The sequence below is a fragment of the Tursiops truncatus genome, chromosome 13, assembly GCF_011762595.2.
Source record: "Tursiops truncatus isolate mTurTru1 chromosome 13, mTurTru1.mat.Y, whole genome shotgun sequence".
NCBI classification, from domain to species: domain Eukaryota; kingdom Metazoa; phylum Chordata; class Mammalia; order Artiodactyla; family Delphinidae; genus Tursiops; species Tursiops truncatus.
In genome coordinates, this window is record NC_047046.1 from 4,250,919 (window position 1) to 4,263,987 (window position 13,069).

At 42.7% G+C, this 13,069-nt stretch overlaps 1 long non-coding RNA gene across 1 annotated transcript in view; it reads left to right on the forward strand.

The window, feature by feature from the left end:
* The window catches only part of LOC141276242 (uncharacterized), a 163,674-nt gene that overhangs the window by 107,981 nt on the left and 42,624 nt on the right, over positions 1 to 13,069 (forward strand). The window lies entirely within an intron of this gene.

The following is a 13,069-nucleotide window of genomic DNA, read 5'->3' on the forward strand; positions in this document are numbered from 1 at the left end:
TAATTCAACATTGTGCTGACTGAAGAGAACACCTCTGAGGTCCAACCTGCTTCTGAGAGGTTGCAAAATTTATTTTAGGGCATATTTGGTACTAATGTGACTCCAAATAAGATGCCAGTTGGGACATTGAGGTCACATAGGATTATTCAGTTATTGGGGACTGTATGATCTCACTGGATTCAATCAGTGAGGTTGGGTTTTTGCTTACACTATAGCTCACTGTGGGATGGTGGGCATTTCTGCTCCATGCAGTCACTCAGGGACCCAGGTTCCTTCCCTCTTGTGGCTCTGTCATATCTTAGGCTTCATCTTCCTTTGTAATCAACTGATGGAAGAATAAAAGGAAAGGAAAAGAATATGGAATAGACTCAGCTCTATTACCCCAAAGGTGATATAATTTGTCATCACACTATTACTTTAACTTCCATGTCATCAATTACTAGTGAATTTACATTTTAAAAATTAATTTTACTGGCCATGTGCAGTTCACCTTTCATGAGTTGCTTATACAATGTACTTTATAATCTGTATTCAGTTTTTCAAATGTGGAATTCATTTATTTTTTCTTTTGAACAATTGGAATAAACTAGCTTGATTGCCGCCAAATCCTCACAAACTGCTTTATGAGTTAAACTTGATCATCACCATCTGTTTTCACAGACGAGGGAAGTGGGGCTCAGATAGGTGACTGTCTTCCCCAGATCGTGTAGCTGAATGGGGAGGAGAGGGGACTGGAGCCCAGGACCGTAAATCCAGTCTTTTCCACAGGATTTGATGTGTCTTTCCTTTCCTTCTCCATCTGCAATGCCCACCACAGAAGAGGGTAGGAGGGGGAGAGGAAAACCAAGAACTCTTGATGGCCTTGTAGCGTGGGAGCAGGGAATGTGTGTGAAGACAGCAAAACGCCTCCAGAGAATTTGAGGAGTGTGTGATTTCAAATCTTGGTCCTATGGCATCAGCATAGAAGTAACCCTCCCCTCAAAAAAACTTAGTTCTTAAACCAGCGGTTCTTAACGAGAGAGTGCTTTATCTCACAGGAGAATTTGGTAATGTCTGGAGAAATTTGGGTTGTTATAACTGAACGGAGAGCGTTTGTGGCATCTGGTGAGTAGAGGTTAGGGCTACTTGTAAGCATCCTACAGTGCACAGGGCAGCCCCTACCGCAAGAATCCTTCCCGAAAGCCAATCTTCTCAAGATTGAGAAACCCTGCTTTATACCAGATATGCACAACCCAGAGCCCTCTGAACATTAATATTTTTGTGCTTTGTATTAAACACATTTACGTAGTCTCAGGAAATTCTCCTTCAACTCAGCCATAAAAAAGAACAAAATAATGCCATTTGCAGCAACATGGATGGACCTAGAAACTGTCATACTAAGTGAAGTACATCAGACAGAAAGATATAGATCATAGGATATCACTTATATGTGGAATCTAAAAAAAAATGGTACAAATGAACTTATTTACAAAACAGAAATAGAGTCAAAGATGTAGAAAACAATTTTATGGTTACCAGGAGAAAAGCGGGGGGAGGGATAAATGGGCGATTGGGCTTGACATATACACACTACTATATGTAAAATAGATAACTAATAAGGACCTACTGTATATAGCACAGGGAACTCGAATCAATACTCTGTAATGACCTAAATGGGAAAATAATCTAAAAAAGAGTGAATATATGTATAACTGATTCACTTTGCTGTACAGCAGAAAGTAACACGACATTGTAAATCAACTATATGCCAGTAAACATTTTTTAAAAATAACAGCAAAATGAGGCTTGTGTCATCAAGAACTTTAGTAGCCAAGCACACCCCCCCCTTCTACCTGCCCCAGTGATTAAGACCTTTGGGACCCCAATAATTCCCGAAGGACAAGAGCAATCCAATCGCCATAAAGCCATTTCATGGAGGTCCCTACTTTGGTCCATTGAAAATGACCAGGAGTGAAACACAAATCTGAATGATGCTGATTCAGTTTCAGGAAGGATAACAACTCACGTGATTGTGGGAATGTGCACCCGTGCCTGCGAAACATAGTCTCGCATTTGAAATCTATCTGGGCAATAAGGGTCAGGAATCCATTCACTGAGCTCCATCTTCATTAAAGAAAATGGAAATAGGCTCTTTGAGACATTATTGACTATTGCACAAGAGATAATACATACATCTGCATCAGATGACACAATTTGACCACAAGAAAATGACTTGAAATTTTATATCTTTTGCCAACATTTGGTAAATTATAGGCATTAAATACATGACTGATGAATAAAGGAATGAAGTGTCCCCTATATTTTTTCTCAAATATGGCAAATATTTCCATTTTTAAAAAATGAAGCCAGATACCAGGGTTTAGAGATGAAACTTTATGATTTGAAAATTATAATTAGGGCTTCCCTGGTGGCGCAGTGGTTGAGAGTCCGCCTGCCGATGCAGGGGACACGGGTTCGTGCCCTGGTCTGGGAAGATCCCACATGCCGCGGAGCGGCTGGGCCCATGAGCCATGGCCGCTGAGCCTGCGTGTCTGGAGCCTGTGCTCCGCAACGGGAGAGGCCACAACAGTGAGAGGCCCGCGTACCGAAAAAAAAAATTATAATTAAATAAATTATTTAGCAATAATATGTTGTGTGGCTTTAAAAAAACCCAAATTCTTCTGATGGTCAAAGACAGAGTAACCCACCAGTATTAAGGCATGTGTATTTGCTGTTTGTATTTATTTTCCTCAAAACAAAGGACTATTATACTTCACCATCATTAGTTGCAGAGAAGAGTCACTCTACTTAATTTAATCAGGAAAGGACTTATTAAGGGATACTAGGAGGCTCAAGAATGGTTCCAAGCAAGGGGAAACAAGACGAGGTTCTTGTTTAAGCTTCCAGCGACAACTTTCAGAGACACTCCGTAGAGCCAGAATGGCAAAGAAAGAACGAAGATGGGCCAAGCCATGAGATGGGAGGGACCATGGGATAGGGGAGCCATCTTATTGGAGGAGCCATGGGATAGGGGAGCCATCTTATTGGAGGAGCCATGGGATAGGGGCACCATCTTATTGGAGGAGCCATGGGATAGGGGCGCCATCCTATTGGAGGAGCCATAAGATGGGAGAAACCATGGGATGGGAGGACCCTCCAAATAGGAGGGAGCCATCACACCTATGACCCTTGGAAAGCCACCACCACCATTGACCCAAGAAATGTGCTGCACGTTCACCATGCCTGCATCACGCCTGTCTATCCTAATGTAGCTCTCATATCAGAATCTCACAGAAAATTGTCTAATTAACAAAGCCCGAGTCACATGCCCTCACATTCTGGACAGTGAGCCTGGAAAATAGAGGGTTTTTGTGTTTTTTTTTTTTTTTCTATTTTAGGAAGCTAGATTCACAATGAACGGCTCCATCAAAATGTACAATGAAGGTGTATCCTACATGTCTACAATATCGGATTGTTTTCTTCCTGGGTACACAGGTAAACTACATTTCACAGCCTCTATTGCAGTAAGTGGAGTATGTGCCCTGGTTCTAGTTAGCTACATGTGAGCAGAATCCGTATGTGGCAGAATCCCTAGTAGCCTCCCAAATAATTATCTTACCACTCTCTTTCCTCATCCATTGGCCATAGGCAAGGAAGGCAGCCAATGTCTTTGAGATCAGAGAAGATGCTGTAGTCACAAGACGGCAGAAGCCTAGATCCATATGGCGCAGAGCCCCTCACACCCCAGCAGCTAATTAGAGTCTAAATATGCTTCCTTGGGTTGACAATGAATTTATCTGTTACTGCTGCTAGATTGCTTTAATTAATGCAGAGTACAATGATTTAATCTAGTGATACACAATTAAACCTCGAAAGAATTAGGATAAACTATGACAGCACTGAAAAGACAATCTCCATCATCCCGCAAGTTTAATCACTAAAGTTTCATAAAGTCGGTGGGGTTCGGTCTTTGTCTTAACACCCTGTAACATTCATAATACTGGTCATACTGCAGTGGTGACAATCATCAGAAACGCAGATTACAGAATGAATATAACAAAGTCTTAAGCATTCTCAGTAACCCAACGGCCTCTAAAAGCTTCGTACAATTTCCATTGAGAAAATGCCATAAACTTCTTTTTTTTGCATGCTCTACTAGATATTATATTGTTTGCATATCTATAACATTTTATTGAAAAATAATAATTTTTTTCTTTACGTGTCATTTACTTTACTGTGTTAAGCTAAGGAGTGAAACAAATGTCTAAGATGCCATTCACCCTAATATGTCACCTGATACAAATATGCATGAGCTGCAGTGGTTTGGTGAAGTAGGCGTGAATTCCAAAATGTGTCTCTCCTTAAGATTCAGAAAAGGTTCTTGGGATATCATGATTATTGACCTTTTCCTGTGATTGACATTCTAGTTCAATTGTTCTATTGTTCTTTAGATAATAATCACTCACCACCTTTTATTCATTAAAGAAATGTCACAGGAGGTTGCAAAACTGTAAAATGTCACCCAGGCGGATGATAATGACCTTTCCTGGAGTATAAACCTCTACAACAAAACCATTAAATCTGAATGTCCCTAAACTTCGATTCCTTGATCTATTTGTATTTGTGGTAAGGTTGATGCAAGGTGGCGAGTTGGATTTACAGTATGTTCATGGATATCTATCTTTGACAGAGCTGAGTAGTTAACAGTCAAGTTCTGGATTTAGAGGGCTTGGATGTGACGTGGAGTTCCAACACTTGCTTACTTTGTGACCTTTGTCAACTAATCATAGAACTGGTCCACACTGCAGAGGATGTAATATGGACCCACCCCCGTCTCTGGGAAGATTATGTGACTGTCTTTAATCTGACACAGAGTGTGAGAGCTAAATACCGTCATCCCCCCCTTACTCCTTCTCCGGGATGGCTTTATTCAGTGATCAACCTGAACAACTGTTCATTACAACCCTGTCCATGAAAATCCCATGAATAAACATCTCCTATCCTTCTCAAAATGTTTATTCTTTGCAAGTGATTTCCCCCTGACTGATCAGGAAGGAGAGCTGAAAATCACAATATTCTAATCTCAAGTGTGGCCAGGTCAAGAGACATTTGTTATTATCCAAATAGATTTATACAAGGAACATCTTTTGGCTTCTAGAAAATCATTTCGGGTAATGGCATCTAATGAATTTGATGAAATAATGAAGTCCCAGTTGCTGGCCATCCCAATCCATCTTCCCCCCTGGTTTAAGACCAATTTTTACTTTAAATCAGCTGAATGAAACTAATGAGAAACTTCCACATAGATAAAATGATACGATAGAAAATACGTTATGTCTGTGCTAAACAGTTCAAGAATAGAAATCCAATACCAGTCAGATACGGAGTGTGTACGTGTGCTTCTCCTGGGTGGACCCTAGATGGTCTGGTCTCTCCTGGCTCACTCAGAATTTCTGGGGTTTTATAATTCTTGATATTCTCTCTTTACCTACAATGGAAACCAATGTTTTCTCACCAGGCAATGATCGACATGTTAGATTTCTGACATACAAGCATTGAGAAATTGACTTAGAAGTAATGCCTTTTGGTGACAGCCACAGTGGAGATGGTCAGGGCCATGGATAGGGTCCTTTTCATTGTGTCTGATACATACAGTTTGGTGGTCATATCTCTGAGTATACACGTCTAATTAGACATCACGTTCTCACCTAGATGAGTGAAACTTTCAGCAAAGCTCGGTCCCTGTTGCTTCAGGGTACAGGGTGACTCTCTCAAGGTTCTCTGTGACCTGAGAAACCAAAGGCATATCCCGATGAATTAGAGCCCCGTAGCAAACAGTACAGGAGCCATAATGCTTGAGTGGGTTGAGTGTAGCCCCAATATCGAGGCTGGAATGTCAATCAACATGACTCCATTCTCACCTGGTCTCCATGGCTGCTTGAGGCAGATAACCCAAGGTCATCCTTGCACAGCACTGCCCCGGCCGTGGGACTAGGGTCGGCAAGTAACCCGAACTGGGTCAGTCAGCGATGTCAATCCTTTTCCTGTACTGAGGATGGGACATTCAGGGCAATGTGGTTCAGTGATGCCTGGAATTGAAGCAGTAATGTGGACCAAGGAGGCAGAGCTAAGAGAATAACAGAGAAATCGAACCAAACCTCTGATCAAGCATCGCCTCTGGCAGCCTTTATTTTTCCTCATCTGGAAAATGGACATCATAATTATGTCACTTAAAATAGGATGAATGAGTCAACAAACAACCACAGACTCTCAATGCAAGAAAGATTTACTTCTTTTTTTTTTTTTTTTTTTTTTGCGGTACGCGGGCCTCTCCCTGCTGTGGCCTCTCCCGTTGCGGAGCACAGGCTCTGGTCGCGCAGGCTCAGCGACCATGGCTCACGGGCCCAGCCGCTCCGCAGCATGTGGGATCTTCCCGGACCGGGGCACGAACCCACGTCCCCTGCATCGGCAGGCAGACTCTCAACTTCTGCGCCACCAGGGAAGCCTGAAGATTCACTTCTTACTCGTGGTCCAGTGTGAATCGGAGAGAGGGTTCTACTCCATGCAGCCATTCAGGGGCCCAGACTCCTTCCATGTTTGGGCTCCTCTATCTCTTATGGGCTCCTCAGAGCCCTCCCCTGGGTCAGTTGCAGCTGGCCAATCAAAAGGGGAAGAGAGAGAACAGGGTGGACTGAGTAGGAGGTTTTATAAATCCAAAACGGAGGTGTCGTCACTTGCACCTGCATTTCATCGGTCAGAAATCAGTCCTATGGCTTCTGAGAAATATTCTCTGGGTGTGGCCCAGGAGGAAAAGGGAAATGGTTTGGTGACCTTGAAACCAGCCTGAGCCACAATAATATTACCTGCTCCATGGGAGTAAGGGGTGAGAAGATTAAAAGGAGAGAATGCAGGCCAGGGTTTCTTAACCACAGCACTATTGGCATTTGGGACCAGGTAGCTCTTTACTGAGAGGAGATACGCTATGCGTTGTACCATATGTAACAGCATCCCTGGACTCTACCCACTTGATGCCAGAAGCATCTCTCCAGTTGTAACGACCACAACTGTCTCCAGACTTCTGCAAATACCCCCTTGGGGGCAAACCTGACCTCAGTTGAGAACCGCCTATGAAGGTGACGTGCTTAGCACTGTGCCCGGCATATAGCCTAATAGATATTGTTATAGTCCTTAAGTGTGAGAATTAGATTTGAAAATCTTTGTAGGAGGACTTATAATAAAAGACGATGCTTATCAGTATTAATTATTATTATGTTGTTGTGGTTGCTATCGACCCACTGTTGCTGTATTCACACCATGTCTGATTCAGAAACTTTTTATATAAACCACTTCCTGCAGGGTCAGGAAACCATAAGTAGCAAGAATAAACCCCTTTCTCCCTCCCTTCCTCCCTTCCTTCCTTCTTCCCTCTCTCTCTCTCTCCCTTGCTTTCTGAAATACTTTGATGCTAAGTAGTTTGATATTATTATTTTCTAGAGAGATTATTTAACACAGATAAAGAAATATTTCATTGCACTGAAGGCTCTTCCTGTATCGTAATGCCAGTTCTCTGATCATTTAACAGATCCCAGAGCCAAGATTTTCTATTTTCCTCAAAGCCCAAAATTCTTCACGTAGAGCTAATGTATATATAAATAGATAATAGACAGATAGAGAGCGAGGCTAATAGACATTTCTATATTCCAGGGTAACTAACAGACCCAATATACTGAGGTAGTGAAGACGACTCATTTCAATTACTGCATGATCTCACTTGTGTGTGGAATCTAAAATAGTCAAACTCACAGAAGGAGAGAGTAAATTCACGCTACCAGGGGCTGGGAGGAAATGGAGCAGTGTTCCTCAAAGGGTATAAAATTTCAGTGATGCAAGTTGAATAAATTCCAGAGATCTCATGTACAGCATGGTGACTATAGTTAACAGTACTTGAAACTTGCTAGGAGTGCAGATCTTAAGTGTTCTTACCATACACGCACACACACACACACGCACACACGCACACACTCAAACTATGAGAGCTGATGGATGTTAATTATCTTGATTGTCGTGATTATTTCACAATGTGTATATTTAAATGTATTCTAAAACGTCAAGTTGTACCTGAAATGAGACCATTTGTATTTGTCGATTATACATCGGTAAAGCTGAAAAATAATAAAAGTTTCCTTCTTCTCCAATGAAAGCATCCCATTTACGAGAAGATGCTGTTTCCTTCCCCAGGGGAGAATAACTACTATTAGAAATTTTAAAAACTCATCTAAAAGTGTCCCCCACTGTCCTTCACATGCCATAGTTGTGCATAACAAGGTGACATGTGTGTTACTTAACTGGATTGGTTAGTGGTACTTTGGCACCTTGATTATTGTAAAATTGTATTCGGAGCCAACAGTGACTGAAATTGGATGTCAAGTTTGATTGTGGCTTAAAAATGAAATGTCCTGTCCCGGGAGGCACTGTGTCCTAGAAGAGGTACCTGAATGTCAAGCTCCTCACATGGGCAGAGTTCTGCTGCAGGTCTGGGAAAACATGCTGTACGGTTGATTTCATTTACATAGAAACAATGGAAAATCGGGCCGCTCCCCAAAGATCTGACCTAGCCAGACCATAACATTCACCCTTGAGAATCGGAGAGGTCCTCTTCTGCCTGCCATGAAGAGACAGCACGTCTGCAGCATCACAGGGCAGTGCCAAGAGGGAAGAGGCAGAGACAAAAACTCCTGGGGTTCCTGAGAGCTTCCCAGTTCCCTGCTGCTGGGGCCACGTTTCAGCTTCACCTGCGTATCCCATGGGACCCCCTGTTTCTTATAACTCGTTCTCCTTCTGAGCTTTGCTAACTCTTTATGGTCTCTTTTACATGCAAATACAGAACTTTAAGTGGCCAGTGGGTCTTGGATTGGTAATGGCTAAAACCAGATAGCCTGGTCAGTTAAAACCAGAGCCATAATAATTTGCCATAGATCAGTACAGTTTGCTTTTCCTTGCAAATTAGAGAGATTGTACACACATCTCCCACAGATTCTAGCTTTAAATACTTTTTGCTTATAAACTTAGGAAGACATTTTGAAGATTATCTGTTCTATAAAGTAGCCAATTCAGAAGTGCTTTCCGTAATACCTCTCCCTTTCGGGGATGTTTGTTCAGTTTGGGAAGCAAGGCTGCCTTGCATCTCATCAGACTTCCTTTGCAGGGTGAATCCCACCGCATGAGTTTTGATAAAGACAGGGCTCTGCTTCTCTTTGAAGGGGTCAGAAGAGGCCAGCAATTCTCTTCCTCCTTTCTGCCAGCTCAGGAATAGAAAGGGGAAAATGAGACCTGACTCACTGAACATCCTGCCGTGATATGTGAGTCCAGAAGGAGGGATATCAGTGTGGGACAAAGAGTGAGCGCCCAGTGGTGGCAGCTCTACAGTCAGGTCACGCCATGTTGCAGGTGTGATAGAACTAGGCTACGTCATCTAACTACCCTCTAGCCCATTGGTCCCTGCTGGTTTCCTGAGTCATGGTGTCTTCTACTCTTGTGGATTCTGAAAGCCGCCCATTAATTTCAACACATTCATTTTCTATTTAAGTTACACCAGCCCTGTTGCCATTGTTTGCAACCCAATGGCTGATATGATAGCAGGGGGTCATTCAGCCTCCCTGGGTCCTGCCAGAGACTCACACGGAAGTTCAGGTCATCTGTAGGTAGCTCTTAAGAAGTTCTTTCCCTCACACTCTTTTTTTTTTTGACTTTCACAAACGTAAAATAAATCTGTGGCTTTATTCATAGGCTGAGGTACGGGGGAAGGAGCATGGAACTTCCATGCCCTATCTGGACTTACCATCCTCCCAGCCTCTCCACACGTTCAGCTCTCATTGTTCAAGAGTTTTTGTAGAGCTAAATCTTCATCTCTCCAACCTTCCCCTTCCCAGAGGTCAAAGCCCTAACCCTCTAATCACTTGGTATCTCTGGTGATCAGCTCCAACCCGAGGAGCTGATCAGCTCCAAGAACTATAGGTATCTTGGAATTACATAGTCATATATGTATAGGAGAGTGAGAGAGAAAGAGATAGAAAAAAACAACAACAGAGAAAGAGAAGCCATGGAAGGAGGAATCCATAAAGAGAAAGATGATCATCTAGGTGGTTTAGACCGTGCTGCCCACTGACTACGCAGTGAGCAGATGCCCCCAACTGAGCACAGAGTACATGCAGGGATCCTGCTGTCCTGTTTTGGCTCCGACATCCCTTAGCCTGATCCTTAACATGGCCATTGCATGTTCATACAACATGGTCCTGGAGTGTCAGCCATCCTGTGCATTTGGGGCTCGGCTGTAGATACAGCAACCTGCTCCAATACGGGAGGGGAAACTGGCTGCACTGGACTTGCAAAGAGATTCTCTCGTCTTGTCCTTTTTTTGAGATGCCCAAGGAAAATTGTGATTTTTAGCATCAATGCTGAAACAGTATTTTTCTGCAGATGGTCGCATGTCTCACTCTCTTTCTCCTTCAAGTCTTTGCTCAAATGACACCTTACCAAAGGGTGTGTGTTGACAATTACTTTGAAATAATAATTCCTGCCCTGGCCACCAGCTTTTCATATGCCTTTTTCTTGGGTAATCTTCTCAAAAGCACATTTTACTATCTGCCCCATCCATACATATTTACTTGCGAAGTTTTATGTGTTTTTTTTCCTCGACAAGAATACAAGCTCCCAGAGACCAGACATCTTTTCTGTCTGTTCTGTTTACTTTATATCCCCGGCACCTAAGCAATGACAGTCACAGAGCAGGTGTTCAATAAGCATTTATCATCGGACACATAAACATCTACCTCACAAACCCAACTCACCTGCAGTTTGGGAGATCTGCCCTCCCCTGCTCTCTCCTGCTTCCAAAAAGGTCCCAATTCGGTATTTATTTCTTACTGTGAATTCTATTACATTTTCCAGCTGACTGGTGAAAAGCTTTGATGCAGACTAAGGAAATTGCAGCTTCCATGAGGAAGAGGGGTTGAGGGGGCTGGCTTGAGAAAGCGGTTAGTGGGTGACCACAAACAAAAATATTCTACTAAATCACAATGACTAAAGAGATAGCAGCTTGACTTTCGACGCAGAGTTGCATCTTTAAGAACCTCAAAGAAGTCGAGCAAATCTCCAGGCTGGCTTTCGAGGGTTGTTTTGATGGAAACATCACCATTGGTTCAAATCCCAACTCTTCCACTTACTGGTTACGTGATCATGGGCAAGTTAATCATTTCCCTGTGCCTCAGTATTCCTATTTGTAAAATAGGAGTGAGAGTCTACTTCACAGTGTTAATATGAGATTATATGCCTTCTTATATTCTGCAAATATTTATTTAGAAGCTGCCACGTTCCAAACCCCGTTTCGGTAATCAGAGACACAGCTGTGAATAAGACAGTCCTTGCTCTTCAAGAGCACAGATAAATAAATGACAAGGGTTTTGCAGGTAGTAAGAAGATAACTGGGGATTCCTTCAAATTGATGGTGATTTCTCTTGGGAAAATACCTAGAAGTTAAATTGCTAAGTCATAGAATATGTGTATGTGGTATAATAAGAAATATGTTTGGTCTTCGTGCCCACGTACTGGCCCAGAGCTCCCCAAACCCTAGGAATTTCCTGAGTGATAGAAGTTTTTTGTTGTCTTTGTTGTTGTTGTTGTTGTTTTTGCGGTACGCGGGCCTCTCACTGCCGTGGCCTCTCCCGTTGCGGAGCACAGGCTCCGGACGCGCAGGCTCAGCGGCCACGGCAATGTATCATGTAAAAAGTGACTTAAACCATCTAATGAAGCAAAAAGTCATAATCACATGGACAACAAGATAAAAAGCATTGTCCATTTTACTGTTTGCAAAGTGCTTTATTCCTACGGGTAATGCAAATGTATAAGAAGGTTTTCTTTTTTTCCTCTCAGCCTTTGCAGGACCTGAAGAGACAGCCTCGTATTTTGAAAAAAAATTTTTTAAATATGTATGTACATTTATAAATATTTATATATAAACACACACACATATTTCATCTGAAAAACTGACCTAGTGTAGCAATGACATTTTGAAGGCATCTCGTAGAACATGAAGATGGTCCAGTATTATGAATTGAAAACGCTATTGCTTTCTTGGACCGGGAGGATAATTACCCTAATGGACTCCAAAGCCCTTGGATCTTCATTTTCCATCAGGAAAATAGTAGTGACCTGACCATCCTGAGTCAGAGTACCCTATAAAAACACCGAAGCCCAGGTCATATTGTCCTGTGAACTTTCTCTTCTATTTAAAAAATCTAAACCGTAAATATACCAGAATAACTTAAATAAATTTTATAAATTCATAGAGATCATTGGTGGGTACTAACAGTTCATCCACAAGAAATCGAAAAGGTAGTGTTTGCATTTTGTAAACAAGAAACCCTCAAAATAAAAGGTGTTCATTTTTTCCTGAATGCCATTTTCAAAATTCCACTTTCCCTTCTCTTTTTGGATCCCCATTTACTTACAATCATAGAGACACCTGGTGAGGACTCACTGGTGTCTGTGGCTCAGGCCTCCAATATCCCAGGACCAAAAGGACGGGATAAAGCTGTTAGTAGGAGACAATTATAAAAAGTGCTGAGGGCTTCCCTGGTGGCTCAGTGGTTGAGAATCCGCCTGCCGATGCAGGGGACACGGGTTCGAGCCCTGCTCCGTGAAGATCCCACATGCCACAGAGCAACTAAGCCCATGGGCCACAACTACTGAGCCTGCGCTCTAGAGCCCATGAACCACAACTACTGAGTCCGTGAGCCACAACTACTGAAGCCTAGTGTGCCTAGAGCCCGTGCTCCGCAACAAGAGAAGCCACCGCAATGAGAAGCCCGCGCACTGCAAGGAAGACCCAACTTAGCCAAAAGTAAATAAATAAAGTGCTGAGCAAAAAGGTGGATGGGAGAGAGAGTGGATCTGCAAATCTGGGGGAGCAATTTGGTTCCTTTCCTGCCAGCTTTTTAGAAGCATGAAAGCATGCTGCTTCACAGATTAGCGTCACAAAGGCAATTTTCATGTTGTATGTCCATTATTATAGGATACCCGCAAGGTCTGGGGA